Source organism: Peromyscus californicus, unplaced genomic scaffold (genome assembly GCF_007827085.1).
Source record: "Peromyscus californicus insignis strain IS unplaced genomic scaffold, ASM782708v3 Scaffold_20__1_contigs__length_68692818, whole genome shotgun sequence".
Lineage (NCBI taxonomy): Eukaryota > Metazoa > Chordata > Mammalia > Rodentia > Cricetidae > Peromyscus > Peromyscus californicus.
This window is the reverse complement of record NW_026294503.1, coordinates 17,963,618-17,990,347: the sequence shown is the minus strand read 5'-3', so window position 1 is coordinate 17,990,347 and position 26,730 is coordinate 17,963,618. Positions and strand designations below refer to the sequence as shown.

At 43.5% G+C, this 26,730-nt stretch overlaps 1 long non-coding RNA gene across 2 annotated transcripts in view; it reads left to right on the top strand.

Annotated features, from left to right (window-relative positions):
• The first annotated feature begins 5,552 nt into the window (after positions 1-5,552).
• The window catches only part of LOC128116498 (uncharacterized), a 46,451-nt gene continuing 25,273 nt past the window's right edge, over positions 5,553-26,730 (top strand). For both annotated transcript variants that reach the window (XR_008220486.1, XR_008220485.1), the window contains exon 1: positions 5,553-5,687. This is a non-coding gene — a long non-coding RNA (uncharacterized LOC128116498). The remainder of the gene's footprint in view (positions 5,688-26,730) is intronic.

Below are 26,730 nucleotides of genomic sequence, written 5' to 3'. Positions count from 1 at the left end.
CGAGGCGTACCAAACCCCTCAATAATCAATGTTAATATTTTAAGGGGATATTTTAAAGGTTCAAAATTAATGTAAATTTTCAATGATGAATCAAGTTTCAATATTTTAAATAAAAACGTTTCAGTGTTCTCAATTTTCCTTTTGTCTGTGAATGGGTATTCTTCATTGGCTCATTTACTCCTTTCTAGTCTTGACTTTATAGATGACAGCACCAAAGAGGAATCTCAACTGTTACTTTCCTGTCTTTTATCCATGTACATTTGTCTGTCTGTCTGTCTGTCTGTCTGTTTGTATATATCAGAGGTATAGGAGGGTAGGAGATAGTATAGGTGTCTAGCAAAATGAAAGGTAACAAACACACACAAAAATAAAACATAATCATGAAAGTGGGCAATGTTGTCTAGTATGAAGGGCTAATATTAGAAAAGATTTCATAGAGAAAATGTTGCATATTTAATAAATGAATAGCAAAAGACTGAACTAAATACAATTTAATAGTGTTCAGCAATATGGCTGCAATATTTATTTCTCAGTTGAGCGTGCATGGCTTCCTTTTATTGCTTTTTCCTTTACTGGAATTGATTTATAAAAGGGCTTTTTCTTAGATTGTTCTGGATTTCCTTTACGCAGCACAGAATGCTGCTGTATGCAAAGTCGCTTTCAATGAGAGCCAATATGTAGGAAATCAGCATCGGCTCTTGAGTGCACTATTCCTTCCCATTGGAAGAGTTTCCTTCATTTACATAGGAGAGCATGAAGCCAGAAAAAAGGGGAAAACACAAACATGAAATCTGCAAGAGCCTTTTGGAAACATGACAGATGAACAACCGTCGAGTGTGACAGATGCCAAGTGGGTTTTAAATCTCTTGCAAAGGAGCCACAGTATCTCTAGGAGAAGGAGCTCCCTCCTGGGGACCATCCAGTGACTCAGGGTAGACACCCAGGTATGCTGCGGCTGCTGTTGCTCGGGCAGATGGGAGGAGAAAAGCCTGTGTCACTGTAGGACAACATCAGCGTCATTTGTCTCCAAACCAGCAAATAAAACGCTGAAGAAACTGGAAAAGAAGGAAGCCTCTGGCAGCCCCCTCCTTCCCGCTCCATGGAGGCACAGCTGCGGCTCTATCACAGTATCCCCAAATGTTTTCTTTGGAACTCTTTACCTGGTGCCGATGGTCTATAACGGAAGGAGCAGAGAGCTGTTGGGCTGGGAACAAAACCCCAGTCAGAATGTTGAGTTCTCTCCTGGTCCGTGTTTGTAGGACGTGGTGTGTCTGTTTTGCTTATATATGCAAGTATCCCTCTGTAGGCAAACTTTCTTGCTATGCTGATTGTAGAAAGATACCAAACCTTGGCCCATAGCCTATGGCAGGAGATGCAACTGACCTACTCCCAAAGACCAGGATTCTAGTTGTGGTTCCCCAGCCTCAGAGCTGTAGCTACAAGGGAGTAGCCTTGTTTTCCTGACAAGCTGTCTCATGGCTGGTTGCACATTAAAAACACCTAGGGAGCATTAAAAAAATATGGATGCCAAGGCCCTACTTCAGTCCAATTAAATTAAATATCCTAAGGATGGGAAGCATGCATCCAACATTTTTTAGAGTTCCCCAGATGACTATAATGTGTAGCTAGGGTTGAGAGGTTCTAGCCCAGAGCTGGGGCCAGGGACAGCCCTTTTTCCCCTTAGGGCTGACTCTCCACCCATGCAGCTAGTCAGCCTCCAGCAGCAGAAGCCGAAGCTGCCTTTCTGCTTAATTCAGTTCAGATACATGAATTTAATTCAATAAAGACTTATTCAACTACTTCTCTACACTTAATTTCTAATTGCACCTCTCATTAGACTGGTAAGGATGCTGTTTCCCAAATAGGAGAGCAAGGAGATTTTAATTTATCTCATGTTTTAAGAGGCATATTAAAAATTATAGGTGTTTAGCACAGATTGCAAATTGCTAATTTTTTTTTTTTTGGTGTGGAATCCACATTTCATTCTTCCTTTCAATCTCGAATCTCTGAGCAGATATGTAAAGCCTCTGTCTTACAATTGACTCACTGATTCTGGGCCTGCCATTAACTATGGATGATCAGGGACAGTGGAGACAAACCACTTCACTTTTGAACACCCGGTGGATTAACAGGGGGCATGTTATTTGAGCCAGGAATTGAAGTACTCTGGACTGTAAAGCTGGGAGAGATAGGGAGAAAATGTTTTAGATCTGTTCAGAAGAATAATTGCGTCTGGCCAGACAGGCTGACAGAGGAGAAAAGGAGTGTTTTTCCAGGGATGCCTTCAGGAACTTGGAAACATGGGCGCTGTTTTCAGAGGGGAGAACTAACTGTGAGACCTGCTGAAAGTAACACAGTGAGCACAAGAGACCAGGAGGAAGGCGGAGCCTTGGTGTTCTAGCTGCCTGACCAGTGTCTCTCATCCTTTCCTGCCCAAATGGCTGTGTTTCAAAATGGAGAAGTTGCAGCTGCCCTTGGGTGTAGTAGGACAGGCCCATAGGGTCGAGGAAATTGGCTCAGACCAGTAGCCAAGGCATGCACACAACGTACTCCTTAAGAGCCAACCTGGAGTCTGCCTGAGGGCCTAGCAACAGTCGCTATCAGAGTTGCTGATCATGCCCAGCCAATGAGGGACGACCACATAGACTGGGCCCTGGGAGGAGTGTATAGAGGGCCTTCCCTGTTATTGAATAAATGAGTTCGTTATTTGCTTTCAACAGATGGATTCCCAGTGTCTGAGTCATTGATGCCACGCCTTCTCACCCCCTCCTCCGAGGGAGCCATTAAAATCCAAGCAAGGCTTGGGGTTGCCATGATTGGGAGGACACTGGGTCTGGAAGGGGGAGGGCAGTCCTTTTGGAAAGTGATGGAGAAGCCTTGGTGGAGAAACTGAGGAAAGAAGTCCTTGAGTTGGCTTGACCTGAGATGGTAGGTACTAGATCGGAGTTTGGGCAATCTACTTAACTTTACCTTCCTTGAGTGGAAAACAAAGATACTCAAACTTAGCTTCTAAGTCTTGTTAAGTGGCCACACAGGGGTCACCACATTAAGTATTGGGTTAAAGTACCCAGCCATTTGGGCCTTTGAGGTAACTCAGTGGGTGAAGGCACCTGTCACCAAGCCTGATGACCTATGTTCAATCCCTGATTTCACACAGTACAACGAAAGAACGGACTCTTGCAAGCTGTCCTCTGACCTCCGCATGTATGTTATGGCCTACAGGCATGCATACAAAAATGAAAAATACAAATATAGAAAATGTCAATGGTCTCCCAGTTGAGACATAAGTTTCCATTAAATTTTATTGGTGTTTTTTTGTGATTCCCTCTACATATGTCCCTCTCAGGTCCATACTCAAAAATCCACCTTACAGGTTATTAGAAGGAGACGGTGATTTTGGACATAAATGTATGATGTGTTTTAGGGAGCAGTAAAACAAATCACAACACAGTTCCAGGAAGTTCTCTGATAGGCTTCTCAAGTCTCTTTTACCCACAGGCCCATTCTATAGTTCATTTTGACTCTACCTTTCAAATTCACCAAAATTAAAACTTTCAAGAATCAAACCAAACCAAAACCAAAGCACCAGAGGACCAGGCTCAGTTCAGCCACGCTATCTGACCTGACCTCTCTGGGTGTGTTCATCATTCTTTTCTCCACTTCATAAGCATGGTGAAGGGGCTAAGATTAGAGGAAGGCACTTGAGACCCAAAATACCTTATGACAGATGGGAAACATTCAAGTGCTGAGTTTCATGTAAGGAATTCAAGAAAAAGAAGTCATGAATTTGAGAGAGGAAAAAAATGGGGTGGGGGACAGATGTGAGAGAGTTGGGAGGAAGAGAGGCAAAGTAGGAAATGATATAATTATAATCTCAAAAGATGAAGACTACTTGGAGAAGAGAGAGAGTACAGAATTCTACTAAGGAGCAGCAAGAGTAGACAGCGAAACAGTCGTTTGGAGTACAGGTCCCAGGGCTAAGATAAGCAGGGAAATGAACATTTGTGGCCTGAGGCTACAGGTTTTGACATGAGAATGAAAACACAGGGTCGTATAGAGCCTATGAATTATCTGATACCTCTTAGAAACCTGGCTCCCAGTTTTCTCTCACATAATCTCACCTCTGCTTTCATCTACTATTTTGATTTTTTTCTCCTCACTTGTATTTCTCCCCCTGTGTCTTCTTGAGGACATTTGTGGCAAGGTCCCAATCTTGGCTTCCTGGGAGTTCATCTGCTTCTGATGGCTGCTCTTTCTCCACCTAAAGTCACAATCTGTTCTTGGAGGACGTTCTCGTTTGTGCAACGACCGACTGTGATGTGGAAAAGAGAATTGTAACATCAGTTGGGGGAACGAGTGCCTGGCATGGAAAAAGTCTGCTAAGGCAAGATCCTATTTCTATACATATGTCCTTAATAATAAGAAAGGGGTAGGGGGTAAAGTATGTGGGAAGGGGGCAGAGTTGTTTCAGAATAGCTAGTCTGAGGGAGTACATATGATGTCAGCAATTAATTCAGGCCCTACGTTCTGTTTTCCTATAAAAATCCTATTTTAGTTGTGGTATCTTTGACGCATCTGCTGGCATAAGCAGGATATATGCCACAAATAAAAATTCAAAAATATCTCTTTCTTGTAGAACTTGGAAACAGAAATTCTGAAATGGGAGGAAACCTGCAGAGCCTTCAGAAGGCTTGCAGGCCCTTCTTATATGGGCAGCACTGAAGCCCTAGACTCAGGCGCCCCTGGAGCGTAGGCTACAGGGGGTGTCGGGGAAAGGAAGATGACACCATCAGGGGTCCAGGCAGGCTTCACCTCTGCAAAACCTTGAGTGATGTCCCTAGAAGAAATAGTGATGCCACAAAAGGCAAAGTAAGAGAGGTGAGTTCGCTCCCAGCTCCAAGAACAAAAGGGTAAACTCAAGGCTTCCACCTTCTGCTAACAAAAGTTGGGAGGTTGATGGTGGCTTGTTAAGTCATTTTAACATCTTTTCCTGAAAGCAGTATGAGGAGGTTGTACTGTCATTGGTGTGATGATAGTCTCAATCTGTTATACCATCCACTGACGGGCTAGCAAGCTAAGTTCATGTAAGTATACTCTGTGATGTTCTCACCGAATAAAACTTCCTGGATGAAACCAGAGGGCAGTCTGTAGAATGCTTGGCTAACATGCATGGGACCCTGGATTCAGCTGCCACCATGCATAAACTGAGCATGGTAATATACACCCTATAATCTCAGTTACAGGGAAGGTGGATGCAGGAGAATCTGAAGTTTAAATTCATCCATAGCTATAAATTGAATTTGAGGCTGGCCTGGAACACATGAGATTTTTTCTCAACAAACAAACAAACAAACAAACAAACAAACAAACCTCCAGAGTCTCCCAATGATTTGTTTCTCAGAACATAGTCTTGTTAAGTGATGCATGACTATGATTGAAACCAGACAACCTCTTTTGATAACTATTTTAGATCTAGTTCGACAGATTACGTTGACTGAGGCAGACTTCAGCGTTCATTGAGATCAACTCTCTTGTTTTATTGCAGACATTGACATTCAGCTACTTCCTGTCACAGCCTGGGACAGAATTCTGGTCTTGCAAGAGCTGTGTCTGTTGTTTTAGCGCCCAGCGTTCTCTTCATCCATGATCCCAAGACTATTCTAAAACTTAGCGGGGTGAGTCCAGAGGTAGGTGTAAAGAGGAATGGGTGTGTTATCTGACTGCTGTGGAAAACCTGACAAGGCAGAGTAAAGCGTGGGGAAGGGCCAGGGGCCAAGAATCACAAGACGATTCCAGAGAGCAATGTGACCGGTTCTGTCCAGCGTTTCCCATCAGCCTCAAAAGTTGGGGGAAACAAAACAGGAACTTTTGTTTCAAACCGTGGGATGGAAAACTTCCTCAAAAGCATTATCCTTCTAAGTCAGAGCCGCAGGAAGGACGGGAGAGGGGACCGAGTGCCCAGGAATTGAGGTCTCCAGAGAATGTCAGAGATGTGGGTCTCAGGCCATCAGCAGTTTTGGAAGGCGAGGAGTCGGGTGGTAATGGTGGCTACATAAGAACAGAGTTAACATAGGGTCACCAGGGTGGAAGAACTAGGCCCGCCCCTCACCAGCTGCCACACAGGACAGCTAACCTTGTTGTGCAGGTCACAGGAGAGCTGATCATTCCCCCCCTCGGCCCCGCGCGTCTCCTCCTGTATACTCCCTACACATAGAGAGAGAGGGCCCTGCACCCCGCCCAGCCCAGGCAAGACAGTAGAGCTGACCCTAGTGGGGTGAGTGTGACTGAGCTGGACCCGAGGGCCTGAGAACAGGAGAACTGGTACCACCCCTTGCTGCAGGCTGGCCAAGGCAGTGCTGGAGAGCTCACCTGGGTGGAGACAATGGGGGAAAGCTGGCGGGCTGACCAGCCCAGTTACCACCCAGGCCCAGAACCAGGGCTGTGAGTTGGTCCACCCAACACCCACCTCATCTATGAACTGTTGGCCCATGGGAAGGGACTGAACCTACAGATCCCAAACTGCAGGGTCCCCCACGACACAGGACAACAGAAGGGTATCCAAGAGAAGCCCCAGTGAGAGCACACTATTTTGTTTGCTTGTTTTGTTTTTGTTTGGTTTGCTTTGTTTGGTTGGCTTTTGATTTTTTTCTTTTAAATTTTAGGGGGGAGGTTGCAAGGGTAGAGGGCGGAGGCGAGGGGACAGGGAGATGAGTGGAATCGGGATGCATGATGTGAAATCCGCAAAACATCAATAAAAGCAGGAGAAAAGAGATAGTTGAGAAAGCCATCTCAGGGACAAGGTGGAGAAAATTTTTCTCAAGTGTATGATGAACGACAGAATATCTGCAAACAACACGAGAAACTAAGAGCCAGGTCTAGAATGTATATTTATGAAGATTTCATTGACTTCATATTTACATCGGAATCCTAGCAGAGAGAGACAAGTTCTCAACCACTGCTCTGACAGTCCTTTATATGAGGCAGTGGTACAGGTAACATATGTTATCAGGAACACAGATGGGAAAACCAGGTGCAGAAGGTGAACGGCGGCATAGACCAAGACTATAGAGAGAAAACTAAGACCCTGAATGGAACTTCTTCTCTCCACTTCATGCTAAGAAATAACGGGGTCCATTTACAAGATGAAAAAAATGTTTACTGTATTTTCTCTGTTCATATTGTTGAACACACATGATACAATGAATTGATTAACAACTATTTTCACAATCAGGTTCATTTTCCCTCCTCACCGAACACTTTGGTCATCTACACAAACCTGTGTTTTCTAAGCACCCTGCAAGGGCTTGGTGGAAGAGTGTCTGAAACCATGTGACTGTGACCAGCGTCTGTGGTGTAGACATAGCTGTTCCATGTGGGCGGCCTGAGGGAGCTTTCTTCTCCTGAGGATGTACTTGAACAAGACCAGGGACACCAAGGGGGTGGTGGTGGTGGAATCTTGCAATTGCACTTCTCTACCACTAGATGATATGCATGTATAAGCAAGGTAAAGATCCAGCCACATTCCCTTTCCTCCTCAGTGGCCAGTGATGAATGGACAAGGTAAGGCACTCAGAGTTTAATTACCGATGCTATTAGGAAAGATAAGCAAAAGGTGAACCTGACCTGTCAGTTCTGATTAGGGTGAGAACTATGATCAATCTAGTGAATGATCACTGCTTGAGCCAGGGGTCTTTTCACTATAGCAGGTGGCCAAATCCAGCTCACTGTCTGGTTTTATAAATAAAGTTTTATTGGAACATGGTCATACTCATTCACCTGTGGTTGATTTTGTTCAACTCTAATGGAGGTGAAGCAGCTGAGACAGACTATGCCTAAAACATTTTTACCTGATCTTTCATGGAAACAGTCTAAGTTATGCTAACTCATTTAGTTATTCTTTGTTGGATTCTTTTTTTTTTTTTGGTTTTTCGAGACAGGGTTTCTCTGTGTAGCTTTGCGCCTTTCCTGGATCTCGCTCTGTAGACCAGGCTGGCCTCGAACTCACAAAGATCCGCCTGCCTCTGCCTCCCGAGTGCTGGGATTAAAGGCGTGCGCCACCACCGCCCGGCTCATTTAGTTATTCTAACCATATATTTCTGGACATGTATTATTATAAAAATGATTTAAGAAATATAGAATGAATCTGGAGAATATACTCAATGAGAAGTGCAGGGATGCATGGCCAATGCTAAACCTATTGACCTAAGATGTGCTTGATACCACAGGATTCCAAGAATGGCCTCTACTTCCAAGTAGGCTGTTGGGGCACTAGTAAGATGATGTTAAAATTCTTGCCCTGCTAGGCTGATTTTCTGTGCAATCCAAATGTAGGTGCAACTGGGATTGAGTAGCTGCTTCTGAACACTTTCTCCCAAGGTAGCGCTTTCTCAGACACTAAGGAAGCCGTTTGACACAATAACCCCAAGATGGCAGACAGCACATCTGAGAGAGCAGGGGTTAAATTGTGACCGGAGCCTGTGTGGTCAGAGGGAGGACTCGGAGAAAAGGCAGACCAAGGGCATGTTCTCTTCCTTCTCTGGTTTTTCTCCAATGCAAAGTGGTCTTTGCTCCTGCAACACTAGAATCTGGGTCTACCTGGCCCCTCATGCCATCTCCTGTGAAGAGGGAGTAAGGCATGGGGTTGGGGGGCCTCATGATGTTCAGTTCCACAGTTTTCTGGTCTTCTCATCCCCTTCAGGGACCTCTGTCCCAATAATTACAATGAGCTGTGCTATCCGAGGAATATTTTAACTGCTCATTCCGCACTAGGGATGGTTGGTCTTTATTATTGTTGCAACTACTAACACTTTTTATTAATTCCCTTCTATTGGAGGGCTTGAGTAAAGAATTGAGTCACACACTATGAGGAGAGGGGAACATCAGGAATCTGGTCATTTTCAAACAACTTAATCCTTTATCCCATTTGAGAGGACAAGGCTGTGGGACCTGGGCCTGCTGAGGGTTTTCTGTGTGGACTCCTCCACATCCTACCCACCTTCTTTGGCTTGGGAGAGACCCCTTTCTTGAATTCATCTACATTCAATATCTTATGCTCAGGCCACCCCAACACTCGGCAGCACAGGGGAGCGTGCTCTTTCCATTGGATTTGTTGATTCTAAGAGGAGGAGGAGCTCCTTTTCATGTTTCTTCTGGTAAAGTGGAGACGTGGGTCTGGGAAGAGAGGACAGGAATATGGAAGAAAAGTGAGGATTTCTGTCAAGGACTGTGGTGGTTTGAATGAGGTTGCCTCTGGTGGAACTGCTTGGGAAGGATTAGGAGATGTGGTCTTGTTGGAAGAACTGTCACTGGGTGGGGGCGGGGGTGGGCTTTGCAGTTTCAAAAGCTCACACCGTTTCCGGTTAGCTCTCTCTACTTGTGGATAAGGGGGTGAATTCTTAAGTGACATGCCAACCTGCCTGCTGCCATGCTCATGCCCAGTTGTGCCATGTGGTCATGAATGAACTCTAACTCGGTGGAACTGCGAGCCCCGGATGAAATGCTTTCGCTTATCAATTGCCTTGGCCCATGTGTTCTGTCATGACATAGGAAAGTAACTAAGACAGGCGCTATTTGTTTCTCAGTCTGAACTACAGAGAGCATCCCACAGTAAAAATTCATTTTGTTTTAAAGATCATCCCATGTAGGATTTGTAAGAAATTTATATTCCTCAGCAGCATGACTTGAACCTCTTTTTGTTGTGATGGTGAAGTAATCATAACCACAGTCTCATTACGCCGGTGGAGTCTCAGCTCTTAGCCTTGCCTTGCTATAGAATGGATGGCCTAGTGCCAACCAAATACATGTAAGGCACTGGTGTTTTAGGAAATGAATCTGAGGACTAGGTGTGGGAAGAAGTGGAGAAGACAGAAAATAAGGGGAATTTAGAAGCTCGTGCAAAAACATATATATTTTAAGCCTTGCACTTGAGTGAGATGGTCACGGTTTAAATCTCACTACGATCATGACTAGAGTTGCACATGGCTGACCATGAACCCATCAGCACAGAGTGATGTTAATCAGAAAAAGGAATTATTTCCTAAATCGACTGTTTGTTTAAGGGCTCGCCACATGGACATGTCCTCCTCTGCTCAAAGGGATCTTCCACAAGTTCAGCAGAATGAAAAAGAAATTCAGGAACATAGATTTTGTGTTTACCTCATTCACAATCTTTTTCAAGTTGGTCAAGTAGCTTAGGGAATGCGCATTACTTTTTATTCTTACTGTCTTCAGGTCCAAAATTGAGACATCTTCCTTCTTCCTCTCCTTTCTCCTCCTTCTATTACATGACGTCCAGGTAAGGGTTTAATTAGTTATCCAAACGGGGTTCCTTTAGACCCTGCTTCTTGATTCCACCCTTGGTACTTGAGGGGTGTTTGGCCAGAAAAGCTCCATTTCAAAAGTCTCTGTTACTGGGTGGAGAAAGAAGGGCTGAAGTCCATCCTGGGTTACGTCAAGGGGTGTCAAATTTGGCCTGCTCTTCTCGCTTCCTGTTGACTCCAAGGGAAAGGCTGCAGTTGGCGTCTTACAGTGAAAACCATGAAGCTCTGAGGCCAGACTGAATTACTAATCACTCCATGTCCTGTTCACTCTAACCACTTTCCAAGTGATTCAACCAACTGGCCAGGTCCGTGACTCAGCTTCCGAGGGGGAGCCAGCAGTCCTCACTGATTGCACACCCAGGCTTTCAACTTCTTAGGTTTGAGCCAGCACCGCCCCCGCAGGTTATCTCCCCTCGGACCTTGTCCCTCTCTGGACAGAAAGGCAGACATAGATGATGAAGTGTGTGTCTACGGTGGGGAGGGCCACCTTACCGTGAGGGTTTGAGGGAAAGGGTTACAAAAATGTCATCTTTCAGCAGTTGCTGTCACTACTTGGAACCGGTCACAAGTAGCTGGGTGTGGCAGGGTGAAGCCTTTCTGAAGTTTGAAAGGAGAAAATATATTAGTAGGAAACACTAACTCTTTCCTTTTCTGGCTTCCCTATCAGGCCATACAGTATTCCGTGTGTTTTTCAGTAACCACTGAAGGTTCTGGAAGGAGATGTCATTATTTTAGGGCAGTATAATTGCCCAGTTTTCTAAGCGATTAGATGAGTTTTTGCTGCCTTGCCTACTCTCCGTGTCCAGTCACCATGAAGAAGGCCGCGTGCAGTCAGGGCTGGAAACAAGGGTGGGTGTCTGGAAGCCACAGGGGAAGGGAGCTTCCAGGAACTCCCAGTCTCATATGCAAATTAGATTAAACCACACTGCAGCCAGGGCTAGGGGGCGGGCGCGCGGGGGGGGGGGGGGGGCGGGGGGGAGCAAATAATTCCCTCCCTCCCTCCCTTCTCATCTTAGCATTGTCTCCTGTGGGAATAGAGAAGCTGATTTCAATTTATTTCAGCTACTGCCTGGCTTTAGGAAGTACTGTGCCTGTCAGTCCACCTTGCTTAAGCGAAGTCCTTACTCTGTAACGCCTTGAATTCTTAAAATAAGACGTGTTTAGTCTCTGAAGCAAATATTGCAAGCAACTCGCTCTTTTTTTTTTCTCCCCCAAAGAAGCTGAGTCTTTTGAATGGCTGGTGCCACCACATCCTCCAGGCGGTTTTCATACTTGGCATGGAACTTTTAGTCATCTCTCATGTTCCCTTTGTTTTGATTAGTCGACTCATGATAAGTTGACAATATTTCAAATGCGAAAGCTTGAGGAGGAGGGTGGTGGTGGGGAGAAGTCCTTCAGCCAGTATGTTTCCCCTTTAATTAAAAAGAAATGCATATCTATGTATATATAGATAGATTCTTTTTAAAAGCTCGATTATGTCTGCATCGAGAGAATGAAGGTGAACTCAAAGATCACATCCCAGACCATGGCTTGGAATCTCTGAATGTGCTGCTGAAATCTTCTCTGGAAGGGTCGTGTGAGCTGCGCCTGGCTGAGAGTAAACATGCAGATTTCTCCTTTCCCAGGACGGGAGCACTGCTGTTCCATCCACAGAGCTGGGCAGCTGGGCCGCTGGGTGGTGGGCTTGGCGGATAGTGCGTGTTTGTTCTATTTATGGGGGAGGCATGGATCTGTGAGCTCTGTTTGTGCGTAAGTCTCTTTGTGGATCTCTTACTATCCTTAAAACCTTTTTTCACTCTGGAGCCAAAGCATGTCTGAATGGTTAGCATGTCATTCCCCCATGTTCCTTTCTTTCTCACTTCTCTACCTTTAAATTATAGGGTTAAATCAGGCCTGCGGATGAAGTGATTTGTAAAAGCACATCTGTCATTCATTCCTTCTTTATTATTACTTACTGATTTTTTATTTTTGTTGTTAACAAGCTATTGGTTGAAGACCTTCTATGTTCTGGATGCAAAAATGTCTAGGGCCTTGTACTTAGTGTCCCAAATGGTTGCACATATTATAGTTAACTAGGGGAAACACACAACAATACAAATGATGACACACAAGTTACACAGCTTTCTATATAACAACTGTTATAGGATACCTCTTACAAGTTTAAAAAAATATATGGACCAGTGTGAGAGATGAGAAAAGATTTCCCTAAAGACATGATGCTTAAGCGACGACACAAGGGACGAGCAAGACTTAAGGAGGTCTATAAAGGTGAGACAATGCTTCCTTTGAACGGTCAGAGAGAACAGCCAGAGTAGAGTGAGAAAGCCAAGTCAGTGTGTCTGGGAGGAAGAGGGAGGAGGGAAATGGTGAGGCCAAGAGGTGCCTGCAGTGCCTGGTGGTTCAGGAGGAAGCTTGGTTTGGGGTGATGCGAAATCCATGTGGTAAACAATGGAAGCTGGAACAGGACCGAAGAGGATGAGGAAGATGACTGGAGGCTCCTGTTGTGGCCTAGGCAACAGATAATGGAGGCATGTTCTAGATACTCAATGATGGAAGAGAGAGAAAGGAGTAGATAGCCTGAAAAGGGATGTAGCATGTAAAAGGCACAGAATACGGGTGCTGAGGTGTCAAGTGGGTCAAGGATGACCTCAAGGTTTTTTTTTTTTTTTTTGCCAAGGAATATGGGTGGATAAGTGATTGTTTGAGGTGAAATGAGGGGAAGATGAAACACATATTTTATAAAACCCTAAAGTGAATTAGTGGCTTATAGAATAATTCTGTGGGTCTGACCATCAAACCTAAGCTCTGGGTTAGAGATAAAATATTTATAAATGAGTTGCATAGAATCTAGACAGCTAGAATAATTTGCTTATCTTCAGCATCCTTCCAAAAACCTATCTCTCCAAGCAGGATAATATAGATAGTTCTCAGGTACTTCTGAGAGGCAAGTTCATGTCTCTCAGGGTTGAACTAAGGAGGTATATGATTAGAAGTTCCTTCTGGGCTCAAGTATTTCTATTCTCCTGAGAGAGGCCCCAACATTGCTGGTAATCGTATTATTCTTTAACCTGTTCTCGTTTTATTTGACTTCCCTTCTAAAGAATGCACTACTATTTCATACAGATATGAGGAAATTGAATTGCAGGGTTAGATGACTTACTTAATGCCATGAGACACAAGGTGAGAGCAGAGCCAGAGTTGGAACCCAAACTGAACTCTGGTTCTACAGATCCACTCAAGCTGCCTCCATCTCCTCTGCTAAGGTTCTCAACTAACTGCTTAAAGGTGGCACATCAGTATGGTCCAGTGATATAGTCAGTTATTAGTATCACTGAGGAACAGACCTACCTGCCCACTATGTGGAGAACTGTGCCTTTCACCTTGACTGTCTCACTGAATATTTATGTAACAACAACAACAACAACAGCAACAAAGTGATTGCAGATGTTGAAGCTGTTTTTGAGTTTGAGCATCTGGAGGCAGGTGTGACTCTCCTCATCCATCTCCCCACCTTCTTTTTTCCCTGCACTTATCAGCCACGTGGACCCAGAAGGCACACGAGCTGATAACCTTGTGTCCTTTTAAAAAACGAGACAGAAGTCAAGTGTTCACATTTCCTCCTACTAATCCAGTGTTCTGTTTTAATGCATGTATGATGGTTTAGACGGGAGTTGTCTTTGAGAGGCTCATACGTTTGAACACATGGTCCCTAGCTGGTGGCGCTGCTTTGGGAAGTTGGGAAACCTTTGGATGTGGCGTGTAAGTGGTGGACACAGAGCTGTAGAGGCAGGGCTTCTGGGTTACAGGTCAGCTTCAATTTGGTTTGGGTCCAAGGTCTCTGATTCTTGGCCAGTGACCAATGTGTGAGCAAGTCATTTTATACTCCTACTGTCTTGGACAGAAGCTGCTCTTGCATACTGCCACACTGTCATCCCTGACATGGAACTATGAGCTAAAACAAACCCTTTCTCCATTAGATTTTGTAATGTGTTCTGATATAGCAGTGAGAAAGATATCTTATATATATTATATATATGTATACACATATATACACATATATACATATATACATATATACATATATACATATATATAATATATATAATAGATAAAAAGTGTAGATGAAAATCCTATTCATTTTATTTTAATTTTTGATGCCAACAAACCTTCATGGGTCATTTTAAAGCTCTGTTTGAGGAAACTGATGAGATTGAAGGAAGGAAACCAGGGCAGGAAGGAGCCCCAGGCGAATAGGCCGTAGGTGGTTAGAGTCTGCACCCGCACAATGCAGGGAATCACCTAAGATACGCTAATGACAAGCCATCCTCTCCACGTTGGGTGATAAGCGTTTTGTCCAGAGGCCCATGTGTTATTGTGATCTCTCTGGAAACTCAGAGAGGGAAGGGGCTTCTCACTTCATTCTTTGCTTTGGTCCTTGGTCTTCATTGCTGCTCCTGTTCTGAACTATGTTATCATACTAGCATTAATAGCTAACATTTGTTTACTGCGGTGTGCCACCGTGCTAAAGAGAGTTGTATATATTACTTCACTGTCATTTTTAGAACCATGGAAATACCATTCTTCTTACTTTAAGAACGGGAACATGGAATTGTAGAAGGCTGGGGCTTGCTTACCTGATGGGTGTGGTGCTTACAGATAGCCTGGCTGGGATCAGAATTCATGGCTGTCCTCTACCACCCAGTCACTTATTCTTTACTGCTACACTCTACTACCCATAGGATGAGTTGGTTGGGTTACTAACAGTGGTAGAATGATGTTCATCAGTAGAAGTCATGTGGGAAGAATGACTAGCCAAAGCGTTAGGTGTATGGTGGGTTTGGAAAAACAAGGAAGCATCCAGGCAGGTTTATAAAAATTCAAAAAAAAAAAATTCAAATGTGGTTGTACAGTAAACATGAGCCTGGAGTTAAATATGAATGATTTAGCTCTAGTCAGTTTTATTCTTTTCGTAACCCATAGCTCTAGGTAACAAGTACATGCTGAATACTTTTCTGGAAAAAAATGGACGAAGGCCACAGTATTCGAAAAGGACACTATTGTTTGCATTTTAATAAGTACACATATTGTGTGTTCTCCTATGTGGGGATACACGTATGTACAGGTGGAGGTCAGAGGTTGATAACAGGTGTTTTCTTTGATCTCTATAGTATACCCAATTTATATTATAGGATGTACATGATTCAAGCTCACATTTAAGATTAAGTGCTTAAAAATATGGGGGTGGAGAGGGAAGGTTGAGAGGGAGGACAGATTAGAACCTGGAGTACTTCTAAGTGGTAGAGTCAGAGAGACCTGGGTGTGAATCCTGGCTGTATATCAGCTCTGAGAACTTTGGAAAGTTGTCTTAGCTATTCGAGTCTTAATTCTTTTACCTTCACAATGGAGATAATGATTAGACCTTCTTCAGAGTGCTGCATTGGGCTATAGAACTGTGACTGCGATGCTCATAGCACTTCCAAGTTGTCAGCAGTTGGTGTTATCGTGGGCCACTTTCTCTAAGGAGAGGCATTGGTAGATTCTCCGTGGCATAATGTCATGTTCTCTGCTCTGTTGGTCACATTCTATGGATCCCATTTGAAAGCCACTGAGATTTCTTTCACATCTTCTTGCTATCTTGCTCCCAGCAAAAGAAACCTGTTTCCACAAGAGCAGCATCAAGACGAGCCCCTGGAGGCTTATGGGCTCTACAGAGAATGTAGTTCCAAGAAGAAGAAAAGAATTCTGGAGATCAGTGACACCCTTCAGAGGGGGCCCAGATGTAGGCCAGATGCGGAGAATGTGTGGGGACACAGTCTCCACGATTGTTATGCCACGACTTTCATCTATGTGGGCACGCAGAATATCGACTGATCTCACCGAGATGATTAAAAGTGACTTCAGGGTTCTGGGAACATTGGTGTAGGAGGCTGGGACTCAAGGGTGGTCCTGACAATCTTCCCAGTGGAGAAGAAGAGTTTCTATAGATGACAGACCAACTCTAGTCATGGATACCCACTTCACACGCTCTGTTGCATGCCACTGCTGAAGGGTACTCAGCTTAAACCCTCAATGTACTCAGCGGAGGCAACTTGCAATGTCTGAATCTGCAGAGAGATTGTCTCCAGTGAGCTTTTTCCATCCCTACTGAAGTGGATTTCAAGGTGACTCTGCCCTTAGTGATTACACCCATCACTTCTGTGGGCTGGTCTGAATTTCCCCCATCTGCTTCAGCCATCCATTTTGCATTTTGATAGCCATGGTTTGTTCTTTTATGTTTTTTTTTTTTTTTGGTTTTTCGAGACAGGGTTTCTCTGTAGCTTTGCGCCTTTCCTGGAACTCGCTTTGGAGACCAGGCTGGCCTCGAACTCACAGAGATCCGCCTGGCTCTGCCTCCCGAGTGCTGGGATTAAAGGCGTGCGCCACCACCGCCCGGCTCTTTTATGTTTTTAAGGATGATGCAGCTTCCTAGTTTTAAACGAGGTTAAAATCCAGGAGCTGACCCCTCTACAAAGAAGATGGCCTCCCCCTGCTGTCAGAGCCCTCTTTTCTCCATTCACTCTTTCCATACAGCCCGTAGCGCATCATTGTGCCCTGGCTGCTGTGCAGATTTCCATTACTGCTTATAACCCCCAGGATAGCCCCATCTTAGTCCAGGTCCTTCAGACATGCCACTTTACTTTGCAAAGTAACTTCTCAGGAGTGGTTCAACTAAGACGAAAGGCACATGGCTGCTTAAAGCCACAGGTAGTCCTGCCAGACTGTGCCCTTCTGAGGCTCTGGTGGCATCTGCTTCCTCTGGAACTCGGCTCACCGTCTGGCTCCTTGTACGTTCCTCCTTTGTGAAGCCAACAATGCTTCACCCTTCTGACCTTTGTCCTCAATCATGCCTCCCTATGACCACAGCTGGGAAAGGGGCTCTGTCCTCAAAGACCCAGGAGGTGAGTGGACCCAGCAGGGATAGTTTCTCTGCCTTTCGACTTAATTGATCCGTTGCCGAAAAGTTACTTTGCAAAGTAAAGTGATGTGTTCAAAGGACTTGGGCTTAAGATGTGGCTGACGTTGGGGCTTTCTATCTCTCATATTTGCCAGGCTGCTCTAAGCCCATCCTCTCTCCCTCAGATGACTAGACTGGAACGTGTACTTAAAAGGCTCGTCTGTATGAACTTCTTCTCTCTCCTTCTGCTTCCTTAACTCTTCTCCCCTTCATTCTCATAGAACCACACTGGGCTCCTAGCTGTTCCCTGAATACACTAGCCACAGCCCTGTCTGTGATACTCTGTGCTTCCTTTCCACTTTCCTGCAACGTTTTCACTCAGGTAACTCCAGAATTACCTCCTTCAAGGCTATTCAAAGGTCTTCTCCTCAGATGGGAACTTTCTCTGAAGAGCTGATACAGGTGTAGCCCTTTCCTTCCCAATTCAGTCGGTTTACTGTCTCACATTTGTGCTAAAAGATTTTTTTTTGTGTGTTGGAGACAAGGTCATGCATGCTATGTAGCTCAGGCTGGCCCCCAACTTCAGCCTCTTTTGCTCAGTTGTCCCAGTTCTGGGATTATAGCACATCTACATTAGGGCTGTTCATTTATAATTTTTCTTTTTACTGTTGCTTAGAGCCTTTATTTTGAAAGGTAGCTTTATTGAACACAGATCTAGGCTGGCAATATTCCTTCCAATACTTTAAAGATATAACTTCACTGCTTTCAGGATTGCCTTGTTTGTGGTAAGTCTTTGTCTTTATATAATTTGATGCTTTTATGATTTTTCTTTTCGTCATTCATGTCCACAAATTTTATTAATATTTGTTTGATGTGATTTTGTTTCCTTTTCTTGGAGGTTATGCAGCTTTTTGGATACATGGCTTTATATTTTTTTCTCAAATTTTGAAACTATCCAGTTAATGTTTTTTTTTCCAAATCATTCTATAGTCCCCCCTTTTTGTGTAACTCCAGTTAAATGCACATTAGTTCACACAACACTACCCCACACTTCACCTGCTCTTTCCCTCTTTTCATCCCCTTTTCTTCTCTCCGATGTTTAATGTCATTCTATCACCATACCTTCTGTCCACTGTTTCTACTGTATGTAGTGTACTGTTAATATTAACCATGTATACTTCTCACCTACAACATTGTGTTTTTAATTTTTTTTTCTATTTGACTTATATCTTTTCATGCTGATCATGCTTACATTTTCACTGCTTTCCTAAACACTGAACATTTATCATAGCTGGCCAGCGTCCTTGCCTGGTCATTCCATCATGTGTGTTATTTTTTGGTCTTCTAATGACTACCATTAGTGATCACACTTTCTTTGCATGTCTGTAGTTTTGATTTGATATTGATATTATGACTTTCATACTTTTTAATTTTTGAGATTTTTTTTGTTGTTGTTCCTTGTGTGTGAGAGCATGGAGGCCAGAAGCTGATGTCTACTGGTTTCCTCAGTGGCTCTCCATCTTCATTTTTGAGACAGAGTCTCTCACAGAAGCTAGGGGATCATAGTTGTAGGCAGGCTGGGATTGCAGGGGTGAATGCCCGTGTCCTGCTCTATACATGGGTGCTAGGGATCCAAACTCACCCTAGCACATCAAGTGCTGTATGAACCGAGCCGTCTCCTCTAGCTCATTTGTAATGCTCCTTTGAAGTAACTTGGTACTGATTCTCCACTTTGGACACTTCTGCTGCTGCTGGGCTTGTCTGTGGCAGATTGTCTCCCGGATGCATGCTCTGCTGAGCATCAGCTCTGCACCCCGTGTGTTCTGGCCGATGAGGGGAGCAGCATCCTGTTTCCCTGGAGACTCTTCTGGGAACCCTTTTCTCTTGCTTCTCTGGCTTTTATAGTGTCCCCATATGCATATAATACTCCAAGTTAGCAAGGGAGTAACTTTGGAAGTACTGGGGTAACTTTCTGGAAACACGAAGACACTTTTCCGTTTAGTTTTCTGCTGTTCCAGTTGTATCCACCTTGGGCTCAGAAAGCAGAGCTTTGCCCCCTCAATTCAGGGAGAGCAAAGTTGTCTTTGGGACCTTCCTTCCTGCCTTGTGGTCTGGAAACACTTTTGACTTACTAAGTTGGGTCACTTGTTTATTTCTCTTCTCTCAGAATTGATTATTCTACTATGCCAGTTGTCCAATTTCTGACAACTGTTGTTTCATGATAGTCTGCCCAGTTTTTTAATTGTTTGCGATGAGAAGTTAAATCTGGTCCCTGTTACTACTCCCTTTTGCCTTGGAGCACAGCTTTTGAGGGCTGTTTATTCTAAGGCTGCTTTTCCTCACATCCCTGGCTTGGAGATTGGCCTCCAATGCCACCTCTGGCTCCTCTGGAGCTGGCTGCATCTTTGTTCTCTTTGTTTATTTGAATTTGGATCCCCCCCATTCTGATTTGACTCATCTTCTAGACTCTTTATTTCTGAACATCTCAGTTGAAGGATTCACAGACTTGCTTAGGGACCTGGATCTTCCTCTGACTCAGCAATCCTGCCTCCTTTGTTGTGCATGGGAATGGGGTTATTATCCATTTAAACATTTTCGCAGTCATTGAATAGGTGAAAATGCAATCTCACTCTGACTTGTGTTTCTTTCACTACTGATGAGGCTGAATTTTCCCCCCAACATGTCCTGTTTACAATTCTTCTTTTATGAGCAAACACAGTCCACTTCAACTATTCTATTCCTTTTTTTGATGCCTCAGAGGCTCAGTACTAAAGCCTTTATTTCTACTGTAGTTTAGATAGAGTTATAGGACAATTGGTCATGCCAGAATCTCAGTGTGTGCTCTCTAGCAAATGCAGATCTCCTTTCAGCTGAAAAAACTTTATCCCATGAAGTCCTAAAGAGTCCCCCCCCGCCCTTTACTTCAGTTCTAAATATTCAAGGCTAGACAAAGGAGAGAGACATTTCTTATTGATTTCTCTTCACATCATTTTACCACTCAAGCGCAAGTGTCGGGAGCAATGCCTAATCACTGAACTCAATTTCCTTTAATTAATTTTTGTACTGAAAGTATATTGGCATCCCAGTCTAAATGAAAGGGAGATGAAAATATTTCAAGTAATGAATCCAACAAATTAAAGAGAGTGATAAATGAAGGATCTAGTGTCAGACCCATTGGTTAGGACTGCTAGATGGACCGGTGACAGCTGGGAGCTGGACCAGCTGTAGGTTCCCAATTGAAGCACAGGCCTAAATCAGACCCGCATTTATAGCTGTTAACCATTGCTCAAAGTGCCCTCTGCTGCACTACTCACAAACAAAGCAACTGATATTCATGCTCTTACTAAAAGTTGCTTACTTGTTCACTTCATTTTTGTTCCATGATGTCTTGAATACATGAAAGATCATGTCTATGGCACCACCCTGAGCCTACCAGATCTTTCCTGAAGACTCTGGTCATCTCGACACTATGCAATGTAACCATCCCTTCATTTTATCCAGGAAGACTGTATTTTCTCCTACTGATGTCTTTGTAAAAGATGAAAAGAAACTATGCTCTGATGTGACAACTGAGGAAATACCACCTTTCTAGGCTCTATGCTGGCTTCATGTTAATGTCAGTACTTGGTGATTTGTAGTTTTCTCTGGTCTAGATAAATGAGAACAGTTTTTTAGTCATGTGTTGTATTTATATATAATTTACTTGCTAGTGGGTTTCTTGTTTTTTGGTCAGAGGAGCAAGATATGAATACATACCTGCCCTTTCTTGCCTTTCCAATTGGAGTCTCAGATCAAGTAGAATAGACAGAGGATCAGTGGATTAGGTCAACTCTCTTACTGATGAACTGGAGCAGGTAACATTTTTTATTGGCCAAAGAGAGTATGTTAGCACTTCAACCCTGTACAGGTAGATTTTATGTCCATTACACTGTCTGTTCCCAATCCAGTTCCCATATGGGACCCCTGACATAAGAAAGAGAGGAAGTAGAAAGGATCTGAATAAAGTATGTTCAGTTTCTTATCCTAAATTCCATAAGCAGATTATTCACTCTCCCTATAACATGAGGAAAAAGAGGAGGAGAGAGTTAAATCCTTGCTCAAGGTCATGTCAACAATGGAGACTGTTTCCACTAACAACAACGTCTGTGCTGATCCTGAGTTAGTCTATGGACCACATTCACTCTCCACCTAAGAGTTATCTGTTCTTTCCTGGGGAGGAAGCAGTGAGATTGGTGTTTATTATCCTAGTTTCAAAGCCACTTGTCAGTGATAGAACCTCTCCAGCCTTAGTTTTCTTTCTTGTGAATTAGAGTTGTCACTACCAGCCATCTTACCTGACTCGTGAGAACCTTCAATAAATGAATACATAGGAAAGTCCATCATAGAAAAAGCAAACCATTCTTCAATGTGTTTATAGTAGTCAGTCACTGCTAAATGACAAAAATCTGCTTGGAGAAAATGGAACAAATTACTCACAATAGCTCCCTTATGTGAATGCTCTCTGACATGAATGGCCTGCCACCATGCAAGGGCTGAACACATATTCTTTAAATATACATTTTCTTTATATGCTTTCCCTAGGTTCCAGACCATTCTTTGTAATAGTTACAACAATTGCAAGTGATTTCTTTCTATAATTATTATTTGTGTGTGTGTGTGTGTGTGTGTGTGTGTGTGTGTGTGTGTGTGTGTGTGCACGTGTACAAGCCACGGTGTACTAGTAGAGGTCAGAGAACAACTTGCAAGAGTGCGTTGTAGCCTTGCATCACAAGAGCCCTTGGTCTTGAACTCTGATCATCAGCCTTGACAGCTGGCATCTTTACTGGCTGAACCATCTCACTTGCCCCTGAAGTGGTCTTGATTCTCAGTTCACAGTTGGAGAGGTATATTTATGAATGAATGTCTCATACTCAAGTTCATGTAGGCTTTGCAGCTTAGCATCTACAAAACCGGGCAAGAGTTGGCTGCTTTTGTTTCTTGGAAAATGAAGTTGTAAGAACTATAGACACAGACACAGGAAGATAGGGAACCAGGAACATAACTCTTCTTATCACTTAGGGTCCCATGGAGAGCAAGTACCTGGATAGGGAAGACGTGGCTCATGAAGCTGCACTTGGTAGGGAAAGTTAAGTTCTGGAGATCAAAATAAAGCAAAGAGATCCTGTCTCTTTTTTTGTGTGTAGCTGGTACTCTCCTGTGTCTGCTGTGCTGTTTTTGTTGTTGTTTATTTTGTTTTTGGGACTGGGTCTCACTCTGTCTCACTTTATAGTCTAGGCTGGCCTGGAATCACTGTACATCCCAGGCTAGCCCGAAATTCAAGGTGGTCCTCCTGCCTGAGTCTGGTAGGATCATAGATGCCACATATCGTTCCTACTTCCACTCCAACTCACTCTGTAGCCCAGGCTGGCCGCAGGCTCCTGGTCCTCCTCCCTGTGCCTGAGGTTACTGGTGTGTAGGAGCACATCCATCATAGGTTAGTATCCTCTCTCCCTGAGTTGGCATGGATGGTGATTCTGACTCCTATCATAACACAGGCAGGGGGAAACCAAGGCTTTCCATGCTCAGCTGTGCCTCTGTCCCGGTGTCGCTGGGCCACTACTCTTTCCTGGACCTATCCCTGGGAATCCTGCACAGGGATGGGCAAGAAGTCTCTTCTCTGCTGTACTTTGGGGAATTAAATACAGTAGTTGCATTCCATTCCGGCTTCGCCTCATTAAGAGGTCTCTATAGATTAATTCCCAAGAGATCGAATCTTGTTACTTTACTGTGGCAAAGTGAAATTAGTGTAAAGTAACAAGGAGCCAGATTAATGTGACCCCAGGAAATAATCCATAAAAAACTTATGAGGCCTTTAGCAGGCTGTAAATTGGGTTTCAGACAGGGTGAGGGGAGGGGAAGAATCATGTAAAAAAACAATTGGTTTGTAATGAATAGGGAGAATATTTTAGCACTTCGAAACAGAAGGGAACACCAGAGTAAATAACTCGGGGCACCCAATGGCAATATTTTCTAACATGTGTAAATAATTGAAATTGTGATTATAATCCTAACTGAATTTTTCTTGCTTTATAGCTGCTGGGAATTGTATTGTTCATTAAACATCCCAGAATGCTAAATCAAAAGAACAAAGGAGAAGTGGAAGGCAGAAGAAAGAGATGGAAAGAGAAAACGATCTTGTCTGGAATGATGGGGTGTCCAGCCTGCTCTGCGTGCAGTGCTGGAGGGTCAATGATCCTGGGTTAGTTGGTGCAGGCTGCTGGAATCAAACAAACATTCCCAGGTCAGGGTAGTCATAGTAGAGCCTAAAAAAGCAAATCAGCAAACAATGAGGTCCAAGTAATGCTTTTCTGGGATAAACAAGCTTAGCTTTTGAAAGTGAGGAGAAGTGGTTTGGAGGATAATATACTATTTAAACACGTTTTTCTTTGTTTCACACGTCACATTCGTTCTGTAGTAAAAGTTTAGAATGGGGTCACATGTCTGTGCATGTAAACATGTGTATGTCACATACACATATATCATGAAACCATTGCCCAAAGAACTTAAATATATACTGAATGTTATTATAGTAAGTAAACACTTAATAAAATCAGCAAAGGAAGAAATAACAAAGCTACAAAATGCAGCCAAGAACATTTGTCTTCACTGTTTCAGGAATGGAGATTTGAAAGATCCTTAGAAGTCATACTCCGATGGGTCCTGTGTCATGACATTAGGTCATGATCTAGTCAATCTGGCTGTGTCAAGCATCCTGGGACCTTTACATCTGTGTACCTTTCTGTATCTTTTCACTCTCCCGAGGCTTGTTCTCGCAGTGTAGCTCTGTGATGTCTTTGAGGCTGATCTGCAGAGACCACATGCTGTTCTGCATCTTCAAGGTCAAGAATAGGTATGTCCAGAGGTCAGGAAACATCAGGCTCATTTTATAAAAGATACAGGCAGCCAGGGGTGAGGGATGTGGACTACTGGAGACTTGAAACAAATGTATACTTACCTATACAGGGTGCTGACTTTGGACCAAAAGAATATTGCCACCCAAGTGTAACTCAGTTCCTTGGGTTTACTTATGGAATCCTGGGTAAAGGGTCAGTTGCAGGAGCTCTGATGACCCTTGTATAGCCACGTCATCAAAACAACCCGATTCCAGAGTGGATGATGATGTCCCCATAATTGCACAGAAGGAAGACCTCCTTCAGTTATGCATCCTCTAGTACTTCCCAAGACCATGTGCAGTGGGCCAAAATTTCAAACAGCTGGAAGCGGGCACCAGAGGGAGGGAGTAGCTGGAGAGTCCGTTAAGGGCCTGATGAGCCTCCCTACCTCCTCTTTCCATGAGAGAACTTCAACAGGCCCCAGCTTATTGAAGATCTCTGGAGGGATATCACAGCTGCTCCGATTAAGACGATAATGGCTGAGATGTTAGGACAGAGTTCATAACTGGGAGACAGTCCGAAGGCCATGGTACACTGAGGTTCAAAGGCAGGGGATAAAAAACTTAGCCCTCTAGGCTGCTTGGAGCCAGGGTGAACTCTAACTAGGATCTATGATGTCTGTTCATCTGTCAATTGTACAGGAAGTATCTGAGGCAGAGAGTGAGAATCAAGTTCCTTTGTCTAAAGGCACTGAAAATCCCAGGCCATCTCCCCAGCCCTGCCTGCCCGCCCGCCCGGGGAGTATTTTGAGCTTAAGCGAGAATTGATATGCTCCCTATACAATCCCCACATTAGTGTACTAGCTTAATGCAATTTAACGTAACCCAACCTCTGAAGGCAATTATTTCTAAAATTACCCAGGATGGGACATAGGTGAAAATAGCTAAAACAACTCTGAAAAATAAGAGTCACGGGGGTTCTTCTTGCAGAATACATCCTATATATTATGTAAAGGGATATAGCATTGGACAGGTAGACAGAAAAATAGATCATAACAGGAAAATCAGATCCGTGTTGTGATCTATAGGAAAACTGAATATATGGTAATGCAGATAGCCCCAATGACTAGGGAAGAAGAGCAGTTTTATTTGTAGATCACTGAAGAAAAAAAATCATTTATCATTTAGGAAAAAGTTATTGAGATTCTCAACACTTATCATGTAGTAAAGTTTGTAAAAAATGTGTGTGCAAGTGTATATATTGAATTAAACTACATCCTAAAAAGACACAACTTTGTTACAAACACCTTAGGAACTTTTCACTTTGCGTTTACACATGCATGTGATTTTAACTTTTAATGGTTTAAATGTAAGTTGATTTTAACTGATAAAAAATTTATGGTATGTAGCATGATGTTTTTAGGTAGATGTATATCAAATGCATTATTAGCTCACATACTTTCTTGTGGTTGGAACACCTACTGGTCTACCATCCTCATTCTCAATGTATAGAATTCATTGTTACTGCAGTCACCATGATGTAAGCAAAATCGTTCTCTTGAACTGACTCCCTGTTGAACTGAAATTTTATATTCATAATTTTGATGACTAATTTATACAATAAAGTGTTGAAGGTAGTTAGTTTGATGAAGATATTTTCCCATAACAGGTATTAAACATTTCACAAAGCAGCAATTATTAAAACAGGGAGACCAATAGATCACTGGAGAATGAAATGTGAGAACTGAACGTGTATAAAACATGGAGGAGAGGTCAGATGTAGTGGGTAACCTGGCTCACAGACTTCCTCAGGGTGAGTAGGAACAAGGTCAACGTGGGAGGCGTTTGTGTGGCCTCGTCTCAGAAATCAGTCACTTTTGATGTGAATGATTGGCCATTTAGTCACAAAGACATGACCTGATTTAAAGGGAGGCTGCATGGACATTTCTCTTTCTGGGAAGCAGGTAAGATTCTACAATAGTATGTGAGATGGAAGAGGTCACTGTCCTAATTAGACAAATCTCTAGAGTGGGAAATTGGGGCAGCCAATGCTCTTCACCTGGGAGTCGTCTGCACTCCATTTCTTAGATTGCTTTCATTGTGTCTTACATTTGTTCCCCTCCGAACTCTCAAATGTGACCTTAGATGTCACCTTTGCTGTCCTGTCTTTATCTCGGGACAAAGTTCTTGAACATTGATGGCGGTATTATTTTGTGAAGTCTTTTGGGGAAAAAAATGCTGCATGTAATTTCCACCAGGGTAAAAGTGGTTCCGAACCCAGTCTCAAGCAAACGACGTAAGGACTCATGTGGAAAACACGCAGAACATTGGGGTTTTGATAGTTTTAGGTAATACAAATATGAGGAATTGTAAAAGTAATTTCGAACATGCCACAGAGCCACATATGCGGTCTTCCAGAAATTTCTAGATGTGGATTGGCCGCAAGAATTTTTGAGGTTTCTCCACATTGTTTGAAGGCTTCAAGACCAGCCTTGCTCCCCAAAACCTGAATCACGATCCTGTTGAATATGTGGCCTGGGACTTTTGTATTGTAGGTTCTGTGACTTCGAATTCAAGAAATCCCCCTAGTTTGCCATAGGAGGACT